Source organism: Heterocephalus glaber, unplaced genomic scaffold (genome assembly GCF_053883595.1).
Source record: "Heterocephalus glaber isolate CG9 unplaced genomic scaffold, H.glaber_assembly_v1.0 deba00001608, whole genome shotgun sequence".
Classification (NCBI taxonomy): domain Eukaryota; kingdom Metazoa; phylum Chordata; class Mammalia; order Rodentia; family Bathyergidae; genus Heterocephalus; species Heterocephalus glaber.
This window is the reverse complement of record NW_028258379.1, coordinates 39,558,586-39,585,206: the sequence shown is the minus strand read 5'-3', so window position 1 is coordinate 39,585,206 and position 26,621 is coordinate 39,558,586. Positions and strand designations below refer to the sequence as shown.

At 44.4% G+C, this 26,621-nt stretch overlaps 1 protein-coding gene and 1 pseudogene across 3 annotated transcripts in view; both read right to left on the bottom strand.

The window, feature by feature from the left end:
* Rcor1 (REST corepressor 1) overlaps positions 1-26,621 on the bottom strand; it is a 105,108-nt gene that overhangs the window by 44,284 nt on the left and 34,203 nt on the right. The window lies entirely within an intron of this gene.
* Positions 1-26,621, bottom strand: part of LOC147822878 (tRNA (uracil-5-)-methyltransferase homolog A pseudogene) — a 34,150-nt pseudogene extending 7,529 nt beyond the window's left edge. Inside the window, exon 1 of the transcript XR_015445183.1 lies at positions 1-26,621. This exon is cut by the window's left edge and continues 7,529 nt beyond it. The product of XR_015445183.1 is annotated as a tRNA (uracil-5-)-methyltransferase homolog A pseudogene (transcript).

The following is a 26,621-nucleotide window of genomic DNA, read 5'->3' as shown; positions in this document are numbered from 1 at the left end:
AGAGAAAACAATTCTAAAACTCTTAGGGAACCAGAAGAGACCCGGAATAACAAAGCAATCCTTGGTAACAAAACCAAAGCAGGAGGCACCACAATACCGGATCTGAAGTTATAGTACAAAGGTACGGTGATAAAAACAGCATGGTTCTGTCACAAAAACAGACATGTGGCTCAGTGGACCAAGAAGAAACAAAGTAGAAACAACCCCAGCCAGGCACACTCAACTATCTGATCTCTGACAAAGGAGCCAAAAACATAACCTGGAGGAAAGACAGCCTCTTTAATAAATGGTGCTGGGAAACCTGGAGGTCCACATGAAAGATTAAATCTAGACCCATGTACCTCACCATGCACTAAACTAAAATCAAAATGGATCAAAGACCTAAATGTTAAAACAGAAACACTTAATCTGCTGGAAGACAAAACAGGTAAAACTCTTGAAGACACAGGTGTAGGCAAGACTTTCTGAATGGAACCCTAATGGCACAAGCTGAGAATCAATAAATGGGATCACATCAAATTAAAAAGCTTCTGCGCAGCAAAGGAAACAGCTGAGAGTGAAGAGACAACCTACAGAATGGGGAAAAAAATGTTCCCACTATTCCCCAGAGGACTAACATCTAGACTATACAAAGAACTCAAAAAGACCCCCCAAAATAACGACCCAGTCAAAAAATGGGCAACTAAAACAGACACTTCTTAGAAGTACAAATGGCCGATAAACACATGAAAAAATGTTCAGCACTGCTGGTCATTAAAGAAATGTAAATTAAAATAACAACGAGATGCCATCTCACTCAAGAAAGAATAACAATTATCAAGAGGTTAAAGAATAACATGGGGGGGTAGGGCAGGGGTGTGTGTGTGTGTGTGTGATGGTCCTGTGTTGTTGATGGGAATGTAAACTAGTACAATCATTAAGGAAGTCAGTATAGGGATTCCTCAAAGAACTAAAACTGGAAATTCCATTTGATCCAGCTAGTCCCCTTCTAGGTATCTTTCCAAAAGAGTTAAAGATATCAGGTTACAAAGATTCATGCACACCCATGTTGATAACAGTACAATTCACAATAGCTAAAATCTTGGAAGTGGCCTTTAAGCTCATCAACAGAAGAATGGATAAAGAAAATGAAGTATTTATACACAGTAGAATACTACTCTGCCATAAAGGATAAACTTAAGCCATTCATAGGTAAATGGATGCACCTTGAGACTATAACGTTAAGTAAAATAAACTGGACACACAAGCCTAAATATTCCATGGTTTCTCTTATGTGAGAACCCCTAAATATAAAGAAAGAGCAAAATAAAAGATAGATAATAGGGATTATGGAGAACTTTTTCCAACTGGAAGGGGATCAGGAGATGGAGGGAGGGAGGAAAAAGAGGAGGGAAAGGAAAAAAAAAAGAACGGAGACAGAGTCATTGCAATGGGAAGGGGACCAAGAAGAGATGGAAGGAGATTGGAGGGAGAGCAGGAGAGGGCACAAAAGAAGAACTGAGCTGTGTTATGGACGTGTACCAACTCCCCATGAAGAATGTAGTCATCCTGTACTCCAAACATGGATTATTAAAAAATTTAAATAATTATAGCAAGTATAATATCTGTTATAGTTGAGACTATTTCATAATATAAAATAAAGAAGTCAAGCAATAAAACAAGAAGACTTTCACAATCACTTCAAAAAATGGCAAGAACTATGGAATAAATGTGTTCAAAGGGAAGGGGCAGTATATTGAGGGGAATTAATATAATGTCTTTCACTGTAATAGTTTCATTAATAATAGTTTCACCACATAGTCTGATCACACTTTCTGACCTGGGGAGAGACACTTGGTTCAGAAGAAATTTCTGGTTTGGTCCTTGGGAATCCCCATGCTGATTCTGACGGTGCCTGTGCTGGTCCGCATGTCCACAGTGTGGAAGGGGCTCCTCTTCCCACACTTTTGCCAGCATTTGTTGCTGTGTGTGTTCTTGGACATAGGCATAAATCTGTATTAACCATGTTAACATATATTTGAAATTCACATTTGTGTTATCTGCTTTTTAAACTTTCTACCAAGAATAATTCTTACAACTTCTCTTTACATAGTACAGGGTGTTATAGCTAGAGAAATTAGGCTAGAAAGTGAAATGAAATTAACTGAAATTGTACATGAAGAAGTAAAATTATCACTCTTCGGAAATTACATAATCCTCAGGGTCAGGGATTTAGCAGTGCTTTCGCCGCCTGCTGCGCAAGCACACGGACCCAAGTTCAATCCCTGGTACCAAAAAAAAAACCAACAAAGAAATTACATAATCCTCTCTATACAGAAAACCCAAAATATGCCACACAAAAAATTTTACAAGTAGTAAATGAAATAATCAAGGTAGCAGTACAAGAGCAACCCATGGAAGTCAGGTTCTCTCCACACGGCCACTGGTCAATCCCAAAGGGGAAGGCGGAAGCTGTGTGGGGCGGGTGCAGCTCAGCGTCAGAACACCTGCCCAGCACACAGGCTGCCCTGAGTTAATCCCTGGCACTGAAAAAGAAATACCTTCAATGACAATAATGTGACACCATCATAAAACTAAAAGACTTTCCCTGAAGAGAACACAACGTTCACCACATACTTTTAAACAAGTGAAAGATTTGTACACAGTTGCTTTTGAATCTAAGAAAATATGCTCATTCTCTATTTTTATATAATAATCTTTAGTAATCCTGTTTTTTCACATGGATTGTGGGCTTCATTTCAACATGAAAAACCTCCTTTATTGTATTTATTGTAAAGATTTGTTTGGTAAGAATTATCATTTTAAAAAATTTAATCCTGCAGTTTTGCAACATAATTCTGTGTTTGCCGATTACACCCTATGGAGCCCAGTGTGAGCCTCGTGGGGTGCTCCGCGGTAGGCAGGCAAGCCAGCTGCCAGCAGGGGTCGCTGGCTGGGAGGAGTGGGGCTGCGTCAGCCTCAGCTTCCCCACTGCCGCGACCCTCACCGTAAGAACATACCAATACTTCTGTACTACGTTTTCTTTTTTAAAAATGGTGAAGAACACTCAGTGAGAAATTTTAGGAATCACTTCATAGTGCTTCTGACCTATGTTGTTCTGTTCCTAAAGCCCCTGGAGACTGTGGGCACACTGAGTTCTCGGGGACCCCACGGGGACAGAAAGCAAGCAAGCAGAGCCACAGAGCTGCACATGGGCAACTTCACAGTGTGATCACAGGGAGGTGAAGGAGCACCTGGGCACCAACAGGCAACTCCTATGCCTCCGTTTCAGTGACACAGTAGACCCAGAACTCCTGAGGTTATAATTAATAAACACAGAATTATAAATTTGTGAGAAATCTTTAGCGAAGCTGAAAACACAAAAATGAAGGACAGGACTGCATCAAAGTCATAAGATTTGGAAAGCAGCCAGGCAGTACTTTTTTGGTTTTTTTGGTACCGGGGATCGAACTCAGGACCTTGCACTTTTGAGGCAGGTGGTAGCACCACTGAGCTAAATCCCTGGCCCTAGGCAGTACTTTTTAAAAAAAGAAAAAGCTAGGCATGGTAGTGCTCGCCTGTGATCCCAGCACCCAGGAGGCTGAGGCAGAAGGATCACTGTGAGTTCAAGGCCAGCCTGAAGTACATAGCAAGACCTTGTCTCAAAACAAACAAGAAAGAAAAATAGAATAATCCAAACAAAAAAACTCACTCAGTAAATTAAGCAGCAGATTAGTTACAGGTGAAGATACTATTCACAATGCAAAACAGAGATATAATAAAATGATGATGCAAAAACTCTCTGCAGGGATGCAGCTGAGTGCAGAGCTCCTGTGAGCTTGTGTGCAGCCCAGGTCCCTCCCCAGCACCCTGTGTAGACAGCCAGACTGAGGGACAAGATGTAGATAGAGGTGTGTCTCAGTGCATCTCCCAAACAACAACAAAAAAGAGGTTCCCAACACAATGAACAAGCTTTTTTTTTTTTTTTTAGTTCAACAGCTGTTTATTCCGGCTCTCTCAACCTGGCTGTTCCAGAAAGGATTTGGGGTAGGGGGTACGCAGGAGTCCACCCATCTTCAGAAACCACAGCCTGTGGCAACAGACTGGCTGATCCTAGTGGGGCAGCTGGGCCTTGTGCCCTATGACTGTTCTCCTGAGCATCCTGAAATGAGAGAGGCTGTGGGGAGCCCTCTAGGTTCTGTCCCATGATGGGCCCTGCTCTGGGACAGCCGGCTGAAGATGAGAGGGAGGCCCTAGTTTCCTGTGGAATATCATCAAGGAGCCCCTGTGGAGGCTGGGCTGGAGGGTCTTGGTGCTCCAGAGTCCTTGTGCCCTTGGGGTACTCCATCCTCTCAAACAGGATGAGCACCCCACAGTGTGGGGTCTGTGGGAACAGGTCCACTGCCATAGCCTTGACTGTTGGAAGGGAGGGAGGGAGTGCCCATCAGTCAACTGGACGGGGCCCTGCAGAGAGGTCCACAAAGTTGCCCGTGGCTGCCCAGGGGTTGCAGGAGACATACAGGAGCCTCTCGAGGTTCTCAACCCTACAGACAGCCAAGATCACCTTGGAATGCAGGCCGGTGTGGGGCAGGTCCAGGAGAGCCACAAGTCGTTGAGAGACCAGTCTGCTACCCAGGGCAGGCACTGGGTCCTCTGCCCTCCCACAGTGGAGCTCAACGCTGTTCAACTCATTGGCAGTCATTCATCTGTGCATCCTCCACAGCCTCCTGGCTCAGCTCAATCCCAGTGACTTTCTTCACCTTCCGGGCCAGGGCCAGGCCAATGGTGCCAGAGCCACAGCACACATCCAAGCACTGTACTTGCCCTGTCCAGCTGGGCCCAGTCTTGGATGACTGTGTAGATACCTCGGCTGTAGGCGTGTTCACCTAAAAGGCATGAGGGGTGATCTGGAAGGTCAGCCCAAGCAGACCTTCCTAGATGCACGGGTCCCCAGCCACATGCTCCAGGGGCAGGCCCTCCTGGCTGGGGATCTTTGACTGTCCGTCCTCCACGAAGTAGAGGCAGGTTACCCCGCTGGCCCTGCCTGGCCCCTCCTTGAAGTGTTGTGCCAGGGAGGTCTTCAGCCCTGCCAGCTCCTCAGGGCTCAAATTCTGGGGTGGTGGAAGTAGGCAATGGCCAAGGCCTGGCCTTGGCAGCTGGTACGCACAGTCAGCTGCTTCCAGTGACCTGCATAGGTCTCAGGATCATATGCTGAGTATGAGGTAGACCAGATAAACTCCTGGAAGGCTTTCACCACCTGTTTGGTGGCCTCGGGGATGCGCACTGTGTCAAAGGGGGCTGTCACAGCACATGTTCCACCCTTGTACTTGCTGAGCCAGCAGCCAACAGTATGGTCCTTCCCGTCCACCCCGATGCCGACCAGAAACTCACACTTATTTTAATACTCAGTCTGCTGGGACAATGGTCTGACCCCTCCAGTGGACAGCAGGCCTTCTTGTGCTTGTGCCTCTGCGTGAGCAGCCAGGGCAGCAGGGCACGGTTGGTGCTCCCGATTTCTCTGGCAAGCCTTTGCAGCACCTGCTCACATTCAAGGCATTCTCTCCAGCTGCTCGGCATAGGGTACTGTCCAAAGTGGGGTCACCACATTGGCAACTTGCGTTGCCAGTGGTTCGCCTTCACCCCCCTGCTGCCTCCTCCTGGCCATGGAGTCAGGCTAGGGCCGGGCTAGGTGCACACTGAGTGGGTGGCCTTTCCAGAGGGTACCATGCAAAACTCGCAGGGCTTTATCCCGCTCAGCAGTGCTTCAGAATGTGACAAAGACATAGGGTGGCTGCCCAAAGAGTTTGGTTTTGTGGGCTGCAAGCCAAAGCAGCCCAAAAAGTGTTGGACATCGCTGGAGCTGGCATGGCAAGGTAAGTTCTGCAGTTCCAACTTGAAGATCTCTGAGGTGAACAGGTCGTTCCTGATATAGCTATAGAGCACTGGTTGAGGCCCTGGTTCTACAGATGGCCCAGGCCCTTCTTTCTCCTGCTCCTCCTGGGCTGCTGGGGCTGCAGGGTTTCCCAGGGCACTGCGGCTTTCTGGCCACAGTCCTCCATGGGCTCTGGATTTTCGTTGTCCATCTTCTCACTCATCATCTGGGCCGTCTGCCACCTGGACTGGGGATCTCCATGAGCTGTTGCCTCGGCACCTTGTTCTGGATCTGTCACATGCGAGGTGCTCTAAGAGCAAGTGCGTCTCGGAGAAGACCCTCAGGCCTCCATTCTAGGCAGGATTCGTATCCCCGAGTGATCAGCATGGAACTAAACCGCCCACCCACCAGGGGCCTGCACCAGGCAATCGCCACACTGGGGCCTCTTCAGTCCAAACAAGCTTTTATTGGACACTCTTTTTAAGAACTGCATTTAATGAGTATAAAGTTTCTTTCAAGCAAATTTACAAATTTATTACAAAAATTGAACATATACAAGTCTATAAATTAACTCCAAATATATTTTGAAGACTAAGCAGTATTTAGCTTATATGCTAACCTCCAACTGAAAGCCAAGAATCAAAAGATGAACCGAAAGTTTTCAAACAAAAGTGGCTCTTCAGGGCAAGATAAAATTGTGACCAAGAAATTAAAATTACTTAAAACCAAACATTCAAAAGACTTTAGGATTCAATGGCCAGGGCAGGTACCAAAAAATGCACAGCTATGAATGCTTACAATAAAATGAGAAAGGCTAAAAATTACTTTGCTAAGCATACAAACGAATTCGCAAAGAGCGACAGAATCAACCAAGTAAATAGAAAGTAGCAATGAACATCAGACTTAATAAAACAGAAAACAAAGACTGACAGGTGTGGTGGCTCAAGCCTGTGACCAGCACACAGAAGGCGGAGGGAGGATCGCTGTGAGTTCGAGGCCAGCCTGTGCTACTACACCTTGTCTCCAAAAAAAGGAAGGAGGAAAGGAAAAAAAACCCAAAGACACACAGAGGATAAACACAGCTGAGCTGGTCTCACAACAAAACCAATAATATGGAGTCATCACTGTGGAATTTGATAAAGAAAAGCAAACAATGCAAATAACTTAAACGTTAGGAATAAAAAAAAAAATAAACAGACCTAAGTCTAGGATCACCAGAAATGAAAATCGGCATTATCAACAGCACTGCACCAGCACTCAAGGGTCTGGGCAGAAGACGCGCCCCTCAGCAGACTACAGCTGCACACGGGCAAGTGGTGCCACAGGCAGGGGCAGAAGCCGGGCAGCCCTCTTGCTTCCTGTGTGCTGCTCGCTTTCCCCTTGCACACCAAAGGGAGCACTCCCACCCCATTTGTGTGAAAAGAAGGCGCGGTGCGGCACAGCACGGCCTGGGCACGTCGGTGGGTGCCCACAGGGAAAGGAGCCTGGGCCCTCTTCTCCACATGAGAGGGGGGTGCTGTTCTACCGCTTAGGGCAGCTCTCCCTCCATGACTTAGTCAGAGCAGAGCCTGCAGCCAGCTGGGTGAGCGTGGGACAGGTTGGGGAGTCCATCCTGCGGAACAGGCACGGTTGTCGATTCCCTCAGAACAGACTTTATTGTTTTGCCAAAAATAATCACCCAGGAGCATCGTGTGGCTTAGAACGTGTCACTACAGGCTTTAACAATACCTGTCTTGTTTGCTACAATCCTAACTGCTCGAAATGTCTTCCTGGAGAAGTAAGGGAAGAGCAGTAATGAGATGATTCCAGGGTTCCTCCTGAGAATGTGAAAGCTTGGAGTCAGGAGTCTGCAGAGCCGACAGGGCACCCGTCCACATCAGTGTTACCAAGGCTTCCTAGAGCAAACCCTCCCGTGAAAGTCAGCACTCGTGACCAGGACACCCATTTTGTTCACTTTGTTAAATTCTTAGGGCTGCACTCCATCACCATGCAAAACGCCACATGGAATTCTGGAGTAGGATAAATACAAGCAGGGATCAAGAGTGTAGTAAAGGAATGAAGCTTTAAAAATAGGCAAATTCCTCTTTCTCATGTGCAAATGGACTCCCTCCCACATCCTTCCTGTATCGTGAAAGGTGAGCACCACAAACTTGCAGTGTCTTCACATTCACATTAGGGACCAAAAATATTTTGCGATTTCAAAATTTTCCTCCTCTGACTTTGGGTATTCAGAAAGATGTGAATCAGTGTGAATGGCAAACTAACATTTCACCAGCTCACTACACGCCAGGCACTGCAATTACCTATTAGCTTTTTCCTGCTGCCCTGGGCACCAAGTGCAGGCCATTCGCATCTGGTGGGCACATACTCGACACAAGCTGCACGGTCAGCCTGTCCGAAGCCCCACTTCAGACAGAAAGATGGGCTCCCTCACCTGGGATCTCACCTGTGAGCTGCAGAGGTGGGAGCTCCAGAGCACCACGCCTCGGTCAACACTCACATACAACCACCACCACCACTCCGTGTTGCCCAGTGAGTACTCGGCAGCAACTGTCACTCTCGGGAACAGAGCCCAGTTTGCACTAATGCGCTCCCGCTTCTGGGTACTGCTGGGCCAACTACTTTCCACAGGTCCTCTGCTGTCTATTCTTCTTTGTTTTGATGAATTGACTCTTCCTATGCTGCCCAGCCTCATCTAGAGCTTCAGGACTCACGTGACCCTCCCACCTCAGCCTTCCAGGAGCAGGGACTACACATGCACACCATCTGGTCTAGCTTCTCAGATTCTTCATTTGGGAAAGATTGATTCTGACTAGTGTAACACTGTCGTCAGAAAAAAAATATCTTAGGTAGTGTTTTTCCTTTGGTGCAGAGTTTTCTACCTCCAAGGAGCACAGAAAAGAGGATGTAAGGCAGAGGAATTGAAAGGCCACACAACTAATCTGTAATCACAGATTTGAACGTAAGTTGACCTTTCTCCACTTCTCCCGTGTTAGACATCAGTGTGCCCTGAGTGTCTCTCCAATTACTCTTCCTACATCCTAACATCTACTCTGCATTTCTGCAGGGATTTCCACACTGAGCCTGCAGAGCACAATACCCACATAATCCCACAGCACGCTCAGAACTGAACTTACCTTCCTCTCATTCACCCTTTCCACCACGACCACGCTGACTCCTCTTCTTTATCTTGCAAACAGACACTGTCACTTAACAGTCACCAACTGCCAGCCAGCTGCCTGTGAGTCCCCTGAACTGCTTCCTCCAGCCCCCAGCGCCTCAGCAGGTGCCATCGATTACAGCTCCTCAGCTCCATTTGACCCCTCGATCCTCAGTCCCAGCGTCCAGACCACAGACCTTCATCTCCTCTGGCCTGCCCTTCTCTGAAGGGCTTCAGGCTACTGGCGACACCTCCATGGCCCTGTCTGCCACTTCAGTCCCTCGAAGGTGGCTGGAGCAATCTCTCTGAGTCACCGTTCTTTCTTTCTTTTTTCTTTTTTGTGCTCTCAGGGATTGAACCCAGGGCCCACACACTTAGCTATATCACTGGCCTTTATTTATTTACATTTATTTTGGGAGAGAAGGTCTTGCTGTGAGTTCTGGCTGGCCTTGGACTCATGGTGCTCCTCCAACCTCAGCCTCCCAAGTGCTAGGATTACAGGCCCATTCCACCACAGCTAGCTAGTAGTGCTTCTTAAATAATAGCAATTTTGGGTGGCCCTGCCCCTTCAGCACAGAGGAGTAGAGCCACCCCCGCCCCAACTGGGCCAAGCCAGCCCTTGGATCCACACCACAGCGGGGCAGTGGATCAGAAAGGACATTGATCTGAGCTCCAGAAGATAGAACAGAAGTGAACAAGAGAAAGAGGCCCTCTCTGAGGCTCCTAGATGAAAACTGAAGCCCATTGGAAAAGCGAAGAAAATCTCTGCAATAAAGGCACACTGGACCATCGGGGTTGGTAAATTGGAGGGATCACCACCTCCCATCGGAACCTGGACTATCTTCAGGGAAAGGGCAGCTGAATCTGCAGTAGAACCTTGCAGAGTTCAACACAGCAGGAGGTCAGAGGTCTCAACCTGGGCTTTGAAGGCAGAAATCAGCCTGAATCTCAGGGGACAGTTGCTGGCTTGCTGAGACTAATTGACTTAGATCTGCATGCACACTGCTGCCCACACTGTCTATACTGACAGCAGAGACATACCCTGAAGGAGGCCCTTTATTTTTATTTTTTAACTTCAAAGTAATTTTATAATATTTTTTCTAATTTTTATCTATTCTTTTCTCTTTTCAAATTTTTCCCTTATTTTCTCTTTTCTTTCTCTCTTGCCCTCTCTCTCTCCCACCTTTTTCTTCATTTCTTTCCCTGTTTGTTCCTGTTCCTGTCCTAGTTCGAGTTTTTTTCTTATTTTTTCTTTTGCTTTTCCTTCTCTCGATTGTCATTAGTTTCAAAGGAAAGTGAATACAGTTCTGCTGTTAGGTTGTTCTGTTTTTGTGTTCGTTCTTTCATTCTGTCTTCTCTTCTCTTCAATAGCTTCCTAGAGTTTGTGTGATCTTCCTGTGTCCTCTGGCCTCACTGCTAACCTTTCCCTATCATACCTATCTATCCCTCCCTCCCCAACTCCTTCTAACTCCCCATCCTTAAGGGTAAAGTTGCTATATTGAAGAGTTTATTCACTACAGACATATTTAGGGTTGGTCCTCGATTTTGATTTAATTAACATGTTTAAAAGTAATAGATTAAAATAAATAAATAAAAGTAATAGATTAATAACTACCACAAATTGTCATTTTCTAAACTGTGCTTCATGCTATTGTTGTTGCTTGGGCTAAGCTTTTGTGACTGATCGAATTAGCTGTCCTTCCTGGTATACTGAAAACGTGATGGCCTAAGAGTCATTAGAGACTCAAAACCGAAAGGCCAGATATATCTGGAAGAGACTCCTGAGAAACAATCATTCTATAAAAGTTCTAAATACAAGCAACAAAGATACTTACAATAAGCAATACTGAAGTATCAACCTACGAATTGAACCAAAAATAGTACCAACAACAAAAATAAAAATGAGAAGACATCCATGCAAGACACAAAATCAGCTACCAGCTCACCAAAGGTAAATTATAGGGGAAACAAGGTGGAAAAGTCTGATAATCAATCACCTGGACAACCTTCACTGATGGCACAGGAAGTAACAAAACAGATGAACGAAGCTCTAGAAAAATTCAAAACAGAAATAATTTCCCAGATAACCACAGAGATGGTAAGCAGAATGAAAGACATGATTAGAGACTCTAGAACAGAAACAGATTAAAAAAAATAGATGAGCTCAGGACCATGATGGATACCATGAATGCCCAGCATGGGAAAGAAATGGAAACCATGAACACCCAACATAGGAAAGAAATGGAAAAAACAGATATCCAGGAGATTAAAAATTCTACTGAAAGCATTTGCAGCAGAATGAGCAAATGTGAAGACAGAATATCAGATATAGAAGACAGGATTGCAGTCAGTCACCATGAAAAGAGAGATCTCGTAAAAACAGTAAGGGACCATGAGAAATCGATCCAGCAGCTCCTAGATGATGCAAAGAAGAATAATATAAAACAGATAGGCATCCATGAAAAATCAGGAGAAAGTACAAATGAAATAAAAAACCTGTTCACAGAATTAATGACAGAAAACATGCCAGAGTGCAAGAATTTGACATACAGATGAGTGAGGCATATAGGACTCCCAATAGCCATGATCAAAAATAATCTACAGCTAGACATATACCAATCAAGATCCCTGAAACCCAACAGAACAAAATACTACAAGCAGTTAGAGAAAAGAAACAAACTGCATACAAAGGGAAGCCCATCAGAATCACAGCAGGCTTTTCAACACAAACCCTCAAGTCCAGGAGAGCCTGGAGTGAGATATTTCAAGCCCTAAAAGAACACAACCTCCAACCTAGACTGATGTATCCTGCAAAATTATCTTTCAAAATCAATGGGGAAATAAGATACTTCCACGACAAAGAACACCTGACAATTTCCATGAATACCAAACCAGCTAAACAAATACTAAACAAAATCCTGAAAAAAGAAAATGAAGGTCACAACTCCATAAGACCCAACTGAGCAAATCCACCAGGCAAGGCAAGAAATTAAAGGGAGAAGGGGGAAAATAAAAAATAAAAGAGCCAACAAGAGGAAAATAACATGACAAGGATAAGACAATACATATCAGTTATAACCATCAATGGTAATGGCCTCAACTCACCAATCAAAAGAAATACACTGATAGAATGGATTAAGAAGCAAAATCCAACAATATGCTGTATACAAGAAACCCACTTAGTTCACAAAGAAATTCACAGACTGAAAGGATGGAAAACAGTTCTCCACGTGACAGGAGCCTGGGAAAAAGTGGGGGTAGCTATCTTATTTGCAGACAAAATAGATTTCAAACCAAAACTAATTAAGAGAGGCAAAGATGGTCACTACATCCTTGTGAAGGGAACAATCCAAGAGGAAGAGATGACAATCCTAAATACATATGCACCAAATATGAATGCCCCCAACTATACAAAACAAGTATTAATGGACATGAAAACCCAAAAAAGCACTAATACAATTGTAGTAGGGGACCTCAATACCCCACTGTCACAAATAGACAGATTATCTAGACAAGAAATCAACAACGAAATAATACAACCTAACCAAGCTTTTGAAGAAATGGACTTAATAGATGTCTACAGAGTGTTCCACCCTACAAAATCAGAATATACATTCTTTTCGGCCACACATGGGTCATTCTCCAAAATAGACCACATGCTAAATCATAGAACATGTTGAAGTAAATGCAAAGGAACTGAAGTTATTCCCTGTATATTATCAGATCATAGTGCAATTAAACTGGAGATCAATAGCATAAAAAACTGCAAGAACTGCACAAACACATGGAAATTGAATAACACCCTCCTGAACAACCAATGGGTCACAGAGGAAATCAAAGAAGAAATTAGACAGTTTCTACAATTAAATGATAATGCCATACAACATACAGGAATCTATGGGACACAATGAAAGCAGTTCTGCAAGGGAAATTCATAGCAGGAAATGCCCATATTAGGAAAACAGAGCAAGCTCAAATAAACAACCTAAGGCTGAACCTTAAACTCCTAGAAAAAGGAGAGCAAGACAAACCCAAAGTTCATACAAGGGAGTAAATTATAAATATCAGAGCAGAAATCAATGCAATGGAGACTAAGAGAACGATACAAAAAATCAACAAATCAAAGAGTTGGTTTATTGAAAGAATAAATAAAATCGATAAACCCTTAGCCAACCTTATCAAAAAAAGTAAAGAAAAAGCTCAAATTCATGCAATTAGGAACAAAAAAGGTGAAGTCACAACAGATCCAGCAGAAATCCAGAGGATCATCAATACCTACTTCGAGAACTTGTACTATAATAAAATGGAAAACACAGAAGAAATGGACAGATTCCTAGATACATATGAATTACCAAAGTTGAACGAAGAAGATATAAAAACTCTAAACACCCCAGTTACAACCAGTGCAATTGAAAATGTAATTAAAAGTTTACCAACAAAGAAAAGCCCAGGTCATGATGGCTTCACTGCTGAATTCTACAAGACATTTAGAGAAGATCTATTGCCACTACTCTTTAAACTCTTCAATGAAATTGAAAGGTAAGCAATACTTCCAAATTCATTCCTGGAAGCAACTGTTACTTTGATTCCAAAACCAGGGAAAGACCCAACCCAAAAAGAGAACTACAGGCCAATTTCCCTAATGAACATAGATGCAAAAATCCTCAATAAGATATTGGCAAACAGAATGCATAGGGTCATCAAGAAGATCATATACGGGCCAGGGATTTAGCTCAGTGGTTTCACCTTTTGCTGCACAAGGGCAAGGACCCGAGTTCGATCCCCGGTACCAAAAAAAAAAAAAAAAAAGCCGAAGAAGATTATTCACCTTGACCAAGTCAGATTTATCCCAGGGATGCAAGGATGGTTCAACATACATAAATCAATAAATGTAATACACTATTTGGGGCGAGGTGGGGTACCAGGGATCGAATTCAGGACCCTGCGCTTGCTAGGCAGCCGGCGGAACCACTGAGCTAAATCCCTGGCCCTGTAATACACTATATTAACAGAGTCAAGGACAAAAACCACATGATCATCTCAATAGATGCAGAAAAAGCATTTGACAAAATCCAGAACGCACTCATGATAAAAACCCTACAGAAAATTGGAATAGATGGTCTTTATCTCAAGCTAATAAAGGCTATATATGAAAAAGCAACAGTCAACATCATACTAAATGGTCAAAAACTGAAAACCTTCATGCTAAAATCAGGAACAAGACAAGGATGTCCACTCCTGTTCAGTATAGTTCTGGAAACATTAGCCATAGCAATTAGACAAGAGAAAGAAATAAAAGGGATAAAAATGGGAAAGGAAGAAGTTAAACTATCATTATCTGCTGATATGATACTCTACATAGAAGACTCAAAAAATTCTGCCAAAAAACTTCCAAATTGACAGATTCAGTAGAGTAGCTGGATACAAGGTATCCCACTCAAAAATCAACAGCCATCTTGTACACAAATAACAGACTCACTGAGAGAGAAATTAAGGAAATAATTCCTTTCACAATAGCATCCAAAAAAATGAAATATCTAAAATCAATCTAACAAAGGAGATAAAAGACCTCTACACTGAAAACTACAGCACTTTGAAAAAAATCGAAGAGGATATAAGAAAATGGAAAGATATCCCTTGTTCCTGGATAGGACGAACCAATATAGTGAAAATGGCCATACATCCACAGCTGCTATACAGATTCAATGCAATCCTGACTGAAATCCCAATCTCACAGAACTAGAGAAAACAATCCAAAAATTTATTTGGAACCAGAAGAGACCTCGAATAGCAAAAGCAATTCTAGGCAACAGAGACATGACAGGCGGTATCACAATCCCCAACCTGAAACTATACTACAAAGCCACTGTGATAAAAACAGCATGGTACTGGCAAACAAACAGACCTGAGGACCAGTAGAATAGATCAGAAGATGCAGACACAACTCCAGACATACTCAGCTACCTCATCTTTGACAAAGGAGCCAACCATCCTCACTGGAGGAAAGATAGCCTATTTAATAAATAGTGTTGGAAAAACTGGATTTCAATCTGCCAAAGATTAAAACTAGACCCCTATCTTTCACCATGCACTAAACTAAAATCAAAGTGAATTAAAGATCTAAATATTAAAACAGAAACAGTAAACTTACTGGAAGGTAAGTTAGAACTCTTGAAGACATTGGCATAAGAAAAGATTTTATGAACAAATCCACAGTAGCATGGAAACTTGCACAAAGAATCAACAACTGGGATCTCATTAAGAAGCTTCTGCACTGCAAGAGAAACCACCAACAGAGCTAAGAGACAACCTACAATATGGGAAAAAAATTTTACCAGCTGTTCCTCAGACAAAGGTCTACTATCTAGAGTACATAAAGAACTCAAAAAAAATCAGACCCCCCAAATATAAAAGCCCAATTCAAAAATGGGCATCAACGAACAGACATTTCTCAGACAAACAAGTAAAAACAGCAAATAAATATATGAAAAAATGTTCAGCATCACTGGTCATTTGAGAGATGCACATGAAAACAACACTGAGAATCCACCTCACTCCAGAAAGAATGGCTGCTATCAAGAAATCAACCAACAACAAGTGTTGGCAGGGCTGTGGGAAGAAAGGAACCCTTCTCCACTGGTGGGAGTGGAGACTGGTGGAACCACTGTGGAAATCAATACAGAGATACCTCAAACAACTAGGATTATAAGTCCCACTTGACCCAGCTATCCCTCTGCTGGGTATCTTCCCGCAAAGAATTAAAAGAATTATACCACAGCGATATATGCATACCCATGTTTATAGCAGCACAGTTTGTTATAGCTAAAACTTGGAAACAGCCTAAATGCCCATCAACTGGAGACTGGATAAAGAAGATGTGGCTCTCCTATAAAATGGAGTACTACTAAGCCATAAAGAATGAGAAACTAGAGACATTTATAGCTAAATGGGTGCACATTGAGGCGATACTCTTAAGTGAAATAAATAAGACACACACGTGTAAATACTGAATAGTTTCTCTGGTGTGCAAAACTAAAAGTGTAAATAAGGCTCAAATGATATAACTGATAATGTGAAATAGGAAGAAAAGGTCTAAAGGAGTTGGGGAAGTGGGAGGGGAAGGGGAAAGGAAAGAAGGGAAAAGAAAAAATAGGAAAAAAGGAAAAAAATGGAAACAAAGTCTCTGTAAATAGGGAAAGGTGGAGAGGGTGAAGGGAGGGCAGGGAAATGGGGAAAAAATAAGAACCAAGATACATCATGTAAAGGTACAAGATCCCAATGAGGAATGTAACATATTTTATACCTAAAATGTTCCAATAAACTTAATGAAAAAAAATAATAGCAATTTTCTGCCCCCTGTTAAACTGCAGTCACTAAAACCTACAAATCTTGGACATCTGGCACATTCCAGGTGGTTTGTAAATGTTGAATTTACAGACATAAAGTAAAACATCACTCAACAACTGAGGGAAGTTCCTAGAAAGGAAGCAGCAGCTCATTCTCCTCCTCTCCCTTCACCTCAGCAGTCCACGGCAACACGTCTGAGAACTCAGGAGGACAGGAATGCAGCCACCCTGTCCCTGCGTGAGGCTGCTTCAAGGTGCCACAATTCACTTGCTCTGATGACAACTCTGCATGAGGACCAGCTGCATCACTGTGTGGCCAATGCCCAAGCCAGGTCTTTTCCTGATCCCTCCGCAGGAAGGGAGGTTCTAACCCAGGCTACTGAAGTGAGCTGTCCACAGCACAGCTGGACTATGAGCGTGGTTTCTCAGAGCGCCTTGTTTTCGCTCATCACCCCAGACCTCCTGGTGTCCCGACATTGAGCCAGCTCTCTAGGGAGGCCCGAAGCCCTTTGCTCCCTCCACAGCATCCACATCAGAAGCGCATCACTTCCACCAGTGCAAGCCTGCCACACAGAATCCTGAGCCAGCCAGGGATGCTCGGCACACACCGAGGACCCCCCCTCAGCACCAGAGCAGTACTGCAGCCTCTGCTCAGGACCCACAGCACTGAGCTCTGTCAGCACCTACACTTCAGAAAAAGCCCCAGCCAAAAAAGTGAGGCCTGGAAGCCATGAAAACATCAATGACCAATGACCAGGCCTCTTGTGGAGGGAGGACTTTAAAATTACACCCATGTTGTACAAGGATCCGTACAACCGGCCGCCTCAGGAGGAGAACAGGGACTTCTTAGAAAAGTCTGGCAAAGTAAGATGTCAGAGGCGGTGCAAAATCTAGTCACCAAAAATGCTGTAAGTGAGCCTTTCTGAAGGGCAGCCTGACAATGCCTTCACCAAAGCCTCCAGCCACTCATCCTGAAGTTTATAAAATAAGGGAGAGAGGCACGCAAAAACCCACTTAGCAAGTTACTCATCAAGTGCTGCTGGCAACAGAAACAAATTGGGAGGAGCACAAACACCCAAGATGAGTTGGAAGTCTGGGAGAAACACCACAGTGGAGGATGCGCACCCTGGAAGCGTGGAGCACATTTCAGCCCTCAGAAAATCATACATACTGCTGGCTACACATTTCCATGAGCAGCTGGTCTCTGTCCCCTGAGTCTCAGAAGTCAGGCAGGCTGTGACTGAAGCCGCTGATCCAGTTGAAGGAGAGGATGGAAAGGACAGCCCATCTCAGACTGTATTAAAATGAGCACTGCAGGTTCGCATTTTTTTAAAAGCTAAATAATTATAACATTTCTATAATCCAGATTTGTGAGGATTTTGTTAGATTTTCTACCTCCACAGTTTAGTTTCTCTTTTCCTCCTGGATGCTGGAGGTTGAACCTAGGGCCTGGCAACAGGCGCTCCCACTGAGCTCCACTCCCCAGCCCTGCACAGTGATTTATCCTTTGAAAAGCTTCACAAGATGGGCGTGGTGGTGCACACCTAGAATCCCAGCACTTGGGAGGCTGAGGCGGGAGGATGGCTGTAAGTTTGAAGCCAGGCTGGACTACAAAGTGAGTTTGAGATACAACTAGCAAGACCTTGTCTCAAAAAAAGCTTAGCAAAAATACTACAGATATACAATTTGAGCCTGGTTTGTTTGTCTGTTCTGTTTCTGGTAGCATCAGAACTGACTCCAAGGCCTCGAAGTGAGCCAGGCACGCACTCTACCGGTGAACTCCCCCCAGTCCTCCACCTTTGTTTTCTTAAAACAAATGAGCAATCTATGAGACTGTAATTTATGCAAGTCCTATCATACTAAAAGGACATCTGCTTAGCATCAGGTTGAAGATGAAAGGATGAAAATTATCATGCAGCCTCTTCACTGGCATACTATTCTGGAACACCATACACTCCAACAATGGTGTAGAACCAGATGCTGCCAATTTCGCAACAGTAGCAAGAGAAAAGGCACATCTACGTTCTTAATTTAGAATAAATTGAAAAATTAATTTTATTATGTAAAATACTAAAATGAACTTATTTTTTACCTTATCACCTATGCAATAATATTTTTAACTTTTAATGTTAAGAATATCACTTTCAAATCACAAGTATCACTTAAGACTACACATCACAGACTGAAAGCTATTTAATAAAATCAGCACACCCACAAGAGAACCCACTAAGATGAGTTAAGTTACCTAATCATGTACAACTGAGATGATCATAGGTTAAATTCCAGATCTGCCACCCACAAAGTTTCAGACACTGGAAAAACCTTTTATTTGCTCCTCAGGAAAGGGTAATTAAAAATAACTTCTGCCTTACAGTGAGAGAATTAAATGAGGAGATTCATACTGAGTGTTTAGCTAAATGCCTTGGCACACACTGAGCAACTACTCTATGACCAATCAGACTACAAAGGCCCATGTTCAGAGTCAGACCCTAGAAAAGCCACCTAGCCCTGACCAAGCATGATTTCCTTCACATGTTGCAGCCATGTCCTCTCCTCCCACATTCTCACATTTTTTAGGCCTAGGAAGGCTTCTCAGGTTTTAAGAGTCCTTACCAAACTTTCTGCCTCCCCGGTCTCCAAACCTAGTCTCTAACAGCAGCAAGAAGTAGCCCCTGCACTGTCCATGTGACACTACTTCACATTAATTACCTCCCAAGAATTCACCATGCTATGGGAGAAGTGACTCGGACTATTACAGCTTGAAAGAACTCCACAGGGGGGGTTGTGACCTGACATGTGAGGACAGCCCAACCCCAGGAGCCCTGCCCGGCCAAGCCTTCCTACTGGGCTCGTCCATGTCCAGCCCAGAGACCCCCGCCAACCACACTCTTACACCCACTGTAGACTTTTCTTGTTGATGAAGTAAGCATGCCAAGATAGGCTCCTTGGCCTCCTGTTCCGCGGCATTCCACAGCAATTTCCTTTTTTCATTAAGTTTACTCGTACAGTTTAGGTATACAATACAGTTACATTCCTCATTGGGATCTTGTACCTTTACATGATGTATCTTGGTTCTTATTTTTTCCCCAATTCCCTGCCCTCCCTTCACCCCCTCCACCTTTCCCTATTTACAGAGACTTTGTTTCCATTTTTTCCTTTTTTCATATTTTTTCTTTCCCCTTCTTTCCTTTCAAAGCAATTTCTGATAAAATATGGCAAATCTGTGTGTTGCTAATGTTGCGTTACTTGCCCCAAGAAAAGCCAAAAAAAAATGGAAGACTGTCTATGGGCTCTAGCAACTGTGGAACCTTGCTAGGTACTTCCTAAGTGTAGGTGAATCTTGTTTGGACAGCAGAGGTCATGTAACTCTCCAGCAGCGCAACAACTCTTTTTGCTCCTATGCAAATAGCTAATTTTGGTAACTTACAAAATATTTACAAAGAACTCATGTAAAGAGCCTTTTAAAAAAATCTCAACAAACTGATAGAAATGCAGGCAAAGTATTTCCTAGAAAAAATAGCTTCCTTAAAGAATGTCAAATAGTTGATGTAGAAACTCCCCTCTAGGAAGTGGAGCTTAATTGTCCCTACTTGAGTGTGAGCTTAATACTTAGTATTAACTCTGAATAAGCAAGAGGGGATTGCAAGTTCCAGCCCAGCCTGTGCAACTCAGTGGCTTAGTGAGACCCTGTCTCAAAATACAAAATACAAAGGGCTGCGATGCAGTTCAGTGGGAAGGCCTTGGTTTCACTCCCCAGTACTGAGTAAAAAAAAGATGGGTAAGACTAAAAGTTTTGTTTTATACTCCTGACAGTTTTCCAGGGAGCTGAGAGGCATTTTAATTATATTATCAATTACAAAGTTTTTTCTATCTTCAGAAACCACTAATGCTCACAACCTCTCTGAGTTACATCTACCTTAGAGGGAAAGGAACTGTCATCAGAAAGGGTAACAGATTAGCTCCAAGTAAAGTAATCAGTCTTAGACTAGGATGGAAGTACTTGAGTCTCAATGAACCTAACAAAGCCAGAAGGCCTCTGGCCTTAAGCCCAAGGACAGCAAGTCACTTAGGACTCACCAAAGGACAGCAGGGATCAGGAATTCAAAATCTGGCCCTGGGCACGCACCAGCACCCACCACCTGATGTGGGACACTTTACAAAGCTACCTTCAGAGACCTTTTTCAAAAATCTGTACTTTTCACGCATTTTAGATTTACACAGGCAACCTAAATTATATAGGAAAAAAATAAGACTTGAAATTTGTCTTTAAGCTATCTGAGCAATGAAATTTCATTAATGAAAAAAATCTGCTCTACTCTAACGCATACACCAAGAAACACAACTCACAAGCCCATGTATTCCTCATTCCTCGCGCTCCTCAGCAGGCAAGCAGGTGCCTAGGGTTTGGGTTGGGGTGAACCTCAGTGAGAAGGCCCTGAGTTCAACCCCCAGTACCATTAAAAAGATCAGCTGCTAGTGGAGTTAATTTTTAAAAGGAGAATATTCTCAGGAGGTAATCTGGACCCTATCATGGGTCCAAGTCTCACTGCTTAATACACAGTTATTGATGAGAAGGAAGTTAAGCTGCTCACTAGGGGCAACCCAAGCAGCATTAACAGCCATGATGAAAAGCTCAAACGCAAACCCCACATCTCGCAGGTCATCTGACCCAGCCCAGCTTGAAAAGCACCCACAATGCGCATGAGAATACACCAAGCCCAAGAGCCTGTACATGTTATTCAGACAAAGCAACTGCACAACCAATCTTCTGCACCAACAGAGACACCTCAAAGAGCACACGGAAGTCAGTCCCGTCGGTGGAAGTGGAGGGCTAGACCTACTTCTCTAGAGCCCATTCACTAGGTGAACTGGCTACTCTGAGCCCTGACCCCCCCCTTCCCACCACCCAAGGGAACCTTGTTCTGTTTTCTGAGTGTGTGTGGGCCCAGCTCCCTCCTCCTTCACGCAATCAGGCTGGGGGACCAACCACTCTCCTGGGATTGCGCCTGGTGCCATCTGCCTCACTAGGCACATGTTTCACTGTGTACAGAAGCCATTCCAGCTGGCTGAAGCCACCAGCACTTCACACGGTCTATAGGAGGCCGGAGGATCTAAGGTGGAGGCTGGCTGGTCATGATGACACCAAGATTGCCGCAAGCCGCTTAAGATGCCACACATGAGTGCCAGAGTGCCAGGCCCTACACAGAACATGTTGCCTCTGGACACATGACGCTTGCTGCCAGGCGCACCTACTTCAAGGTGTAACTCGCTTCGATCCTAGTCTAGTCCTAGTGCATGAGGCCAAAGTCACATGCCAAGGGCTATCTCTAGGGAGAGTGGGAAGGTTTACTGGACAGCTTCCCTCTGATGCCATCTGGACCAATACAGTGGGAAAGTGTCCTGCGACACAGGGTGTCAGGCGCTGATGGAGGACTGGGAGCACAGCTCAGCACATGCGAAGCTGGGGGAAGAGGTGCTGTGGCCAAAGAGCACCCCAGATGACCACAAAGGGCACCACACTCACGCTTAGGTCCTGGGCCTGCTTGTCTGCTCATCCCCTAACTTCCTCCCGTGCAGTACTCCAGGGAGGGGCACTCTCTCCTCCCTCCACACAGGGAATCATCTTCAACTCTATTAGCTCCGTCTCCTGGCATTTTAAAGAACATGCACAAACTCTATTGATTTTTTTCCAGTTTGAATCCCATCTATCCAATACCTTACACAGAAAAGATGAGTCAACGTTTCTGTACAATCTCTCCTCCCCTCCAATCGCCTCACAATACGCTTAATATGACTCAAGTACATCATTACATTAATTTTCATTATGACTGTGCACACTTCTCGTAATGGAATCAGGTTGCATATTACTGCTAGGTCCATTGTGTGCACGTGCACGTGTGCATGTGTGCAGTACTGTAAAGAACACACAGCCTTGCACATCTAGGCCAAGGCTCTACCACTGAGCTACAGTCCAGCCTTCAACTTAATTAATTTATTAATTTATTTCAGTACTGGTCTTTAATTTTATTTTGAAATAGTGTCTGACTAAATTGTCCAGGCGGGCCTTAAATTTACAATCTTCCTGCTCAAACGCCTGAGGGGTCACAGGCGTGCATTACTGTGCCCAGCTTAAATAACATTTCACCTAGGATTAGTTATTGTCTTTGCTTGCTTGGTTTTCTTTATACTTCTCACTAATTCACCACCAAACTTCCACAAGAAGTATAAATCTCAACTCCTCAGATTTATTTCTTGATGACATACCTTCTGAACCACGTTCAGTTAACCAATGTTGACTGGTTGGTCAGTGTCTACACAGCTATTATCGTTCAGTTTCTCTTTATTCTTGGAATTCCCTTCTCCTCCCCAGCTTGCTGAATTTCCCATTTTTTAAATCCCATGTCTGGGCCAAGTTTTCAGGCTGATTAAACAAATAAATAAATATATTAAGGATAATGTGTAGGTATAGATATAGATAACAGATGTGGGGGGAAATACAAATATTTAGAAGTTCTGCCCCCTTAGAGGCCTAGTCTCCCACCCCAATTCCAGACAGGATCCCCTACAGCAATGCATACACATCTAGTGTCCCTTAAAGAAATAGCTGATGTCAGGATGCGGAAGGAAGTACAAGAACTTCAAATACTTTGATAAACCAGAAAGCAAGGAAGCATTCAAAGAATGACAAAGACTTCTCCAAGGACACAGCTGTTAGCTTCAGGAGGCTCCTCCTGGCCACATCTGGGAAAAGTTGAGCATCAAAAGAAAAATGACAGTTACAAACTGACTGTAATCATCTAGTAAAATGGGAACCGTGAATCCACAGTGATATGAATAAACGACAGAGAAGAAGCCCCCAAACACCCCCTACAAAACACTTACTACACATTACTTAGTACAAAGCTTCTCCCAAAGTAAGTTTACAGTGAAGAATCCTGGCAGACACCATCTAGAGAGGAAGAGCTCAATAGCAGTAAGACCACCATTGAGACAAGTCTACACCACATTCCTCCTGGTGCACTGAGGAGCACAGCGTCCTTTGCGCAGACTCTGCCCAAAGATGTAAATTCTGAATCTAACCATGAAAAACACCAGATGAACTCAGTCTGGCAACCCCTGTAACACTACACACTTCAAAAAAGTCAAAGTCAGGCCTGGGGATTTAGCTCAGTCGTTCTGCCGCCTGCCTCGCAAGCACAAGATCCCGAGTTCAATCCCCAGTACCAGAAAAAAAAAGGTCAAAGTCAGAAGACCACCAGGAAAACTGAGGGGCTGGGCTGTTACTTAGGGGCAGAGCACTTGCCCAGCACACGGCTCTCCAGTACTGCAAAGAACAATTCCAGGGGGAAGAAAGCAGGGAGGCATGACAATGAGATACGGACACACAGTCCCGGAGTGGACTCCAAACCTCTAGAGAACATTATTGGGACAACTGATGAGATTTAAATAAAGTCTGTGGGTTACAGGTATTGCTCTATCAATGTTCTAATTTCCTGATTTTGATGGTTATACTGTGGTTATAAAAGAAAACATAAGAAATGGGAAATACATGCTGAGGCATTAAAAAAAAAAAGATGGAGCCTATATTCAATAATGAAATAACCTAATTTTAAAATGGAAAAAGACTTAAATGGACATTTTTGCATAAAAGAATATGAAAAAATGTTCAACATCATTAGCCACCAAGGAAATGCAAATTAAAGCTACCATGAGACACCACTCCACATCCCCCAGGATGGTTGTAATTTTTATTTTTGGTACCAGGGATCGAACTCAGGACCTTGCATTTTCGAAGAAGGCGCTGGAACCACTGAGCTAAATCCCTGGGCCTGGCTGTAATTTTTTTTTTTTTTTTTTTGTAATTTTTAAAAATGAGGAGAGGCCAGGTATCACCTGTAATCCCAGCACTCGGGAGGGTGAGGCAGGAGGACCATGAGTTCAAACCCACCCTTGGCTGTACAGCTAGCTTCAGGAAGCCTGAGCTACATACTGTATTTCCCTGAAAATAACACTGGGTCTTACATTAACTTTTGCTCCAAAAGATGCAATAGCTTATTTTCAGAGAATGTCTTATTTTTTTCACGTACAGAAAACTACATTTACTCAGATACAGTCATGTCATCATCTTCCGGAGCATCATCATAACTCTCCAACCCCGAATTCGGCCCAAAGTTCTTGTGAGTCCATTTCCTGGGAACCACTGGTCCCAACCTCTCGTGTCCAGCAGCGGACCCCTCCTCGAGTGAGTGCTGCTTCTCCGTGCAGCCGGCTCACAGTGCACTGGCAACGCAGCTCTCAGTGATTCCATCCCGTGAGTTCTTCACCCACCTCGCGACCTCTTCCCGAAGTTTCCATTAAATCCAGTGTTAACTGAAGACTTCCAGGACAGGAGTGGCAACAAAAATGATGACAGCTAAGAGTGACGGTCCACACGAAAGCGGCGAAAAACTGCAGGCATCAAAATCCAGAAAACATTTCTTTATTTCACACGAGTGCATTAAGTATGTGTGTTACACATACAACACACTGAATTACGAAGATTCATAGTGGGCACAAGCACGTCCCTTCCTATCAGGTGTGCATGTTACTTGCATGTCGTGTCTGCTCCGATCAATCAGTCCCTCGGCAGTAAGTCTCCAGTTCATCTGTTTACAAGGGCGTTGCCTCTTGCCAAAGGCGCCCACTTGAGTATTTACAAAGACTTAGTTATAACATACTATCATTTATGTATTAATGTCAATAATAGAGACACCGAATCAGCCCACTGCAGACAGGCAGGTCTGCGGATGCCCTACCGAGGTCCCAAGTCCCATGGAAGATACCGAATCAGCCCGCGCCCCAGCAACAATCCACTGGACCCCCCACCCCCCACTCCTCTGTGCGGCCACCTGGTTCCACACTACAAAGACACAGAGGACACTGGACCACCAGACCATGGTACTGAGTCCCACTGCTCCCGGGCCAGAGGAAGGGGCTTCTGAGCCGCCGTCCCACTGCTCCTGGTCCAGAGGAAGGGGCTTCTGAGCCGCCATCCCACTGCTCCTGGTCCAGAGGAAGGGGCTTCCCAGCCACCATCCCTCCCACTGCTCCCAGCCCAGAGGAAAGGGCTTTTGGGCCACCTTCTGTCCTGCCGCTCCTGACCCAAAGAAAAGGGCTTCCGGGCCACCATCCCTCCCACTGCGCCCAGCCCAGAGGTAAGGGCTTTTGGGCCACCTTCTGTCCCATCACTCCTGGCCCAGAGGAAGGGGCTTCTGGACCACCATCCCTCCCACTGCTCCCAGCCCAGAGGTAGGGGCTTCTGAGCCGCCATCTCACTGCTCCTGGACCAGAGGAAGGGGCTTCCCGGCCACCATCCCTCCCACTGCTCCCAGCCCACAGGAAAGGGCTTTTGGGTCACCATCCCTACCACTGCTCCCAGCCCCTGTCCCACCTCTCCAAGCTCAGAGGACATAATCCATGCAGGCGCCAACAGCGCCCCCCACCCCCACACCCCCATCGAAATGAGAAAACACGTAAATAAGTCTCAAAACCAAGACTCTCAGATCACCTACAGCAACCCAAAAGGGAAATGAGATGGAACACTCTGATACTCAACCACCTGGACCCACTGAACTGGCAACAAAAGGGGATCTGGAAAAAATGAAATCAGAAATAATTTCTCAAATAACAGGAGAAATTGTGCCCCTAGTGGAAGACATGATTAATAAATCTAGAGAGGAGCTGAGGAACATGATGGCATCCCAACATAGGAAACAAATGGATTCCATAAAACAGATGCAAACAGATTTCCAGGACATGAAAAACTCCATTGAAAGTCTACACAGCAGAATGAGCCAATGTGAGAACAGAATTTCAGATGTAGAAGATAAGATTGCAATTAGTGACCAGGAAAAGAAAAATTGCTTCAAAATTATAAAGGAACATGAGAAATCAATCCAGCAGCTGCTAGATGATGCAAAGAAGAATAACATAAGACTAATTGGAATCACTGAAGAAACAGGAGAGAGTGCAAATGACATAAAAGATCTCTTCACAGAATAATAGCAGAGAACTTCCCAAGCAGGGGAAAAAAGCTTGACATACAGATAAGTGAGGCATACAGGACTCCAGATAGCCTTGATCAAAAAAAACTACACATAGGCATATAATTGTTAAGATTCCAGAAACTGAGTTACCCCGCCGGAGAGAGCGAGCGTGGCTGCGGGCGCGCGGGGAGCAGAGGCAGTGGCGGGCGGCGGCGGCCCCGGGAGCCGCCGAGTGCCCC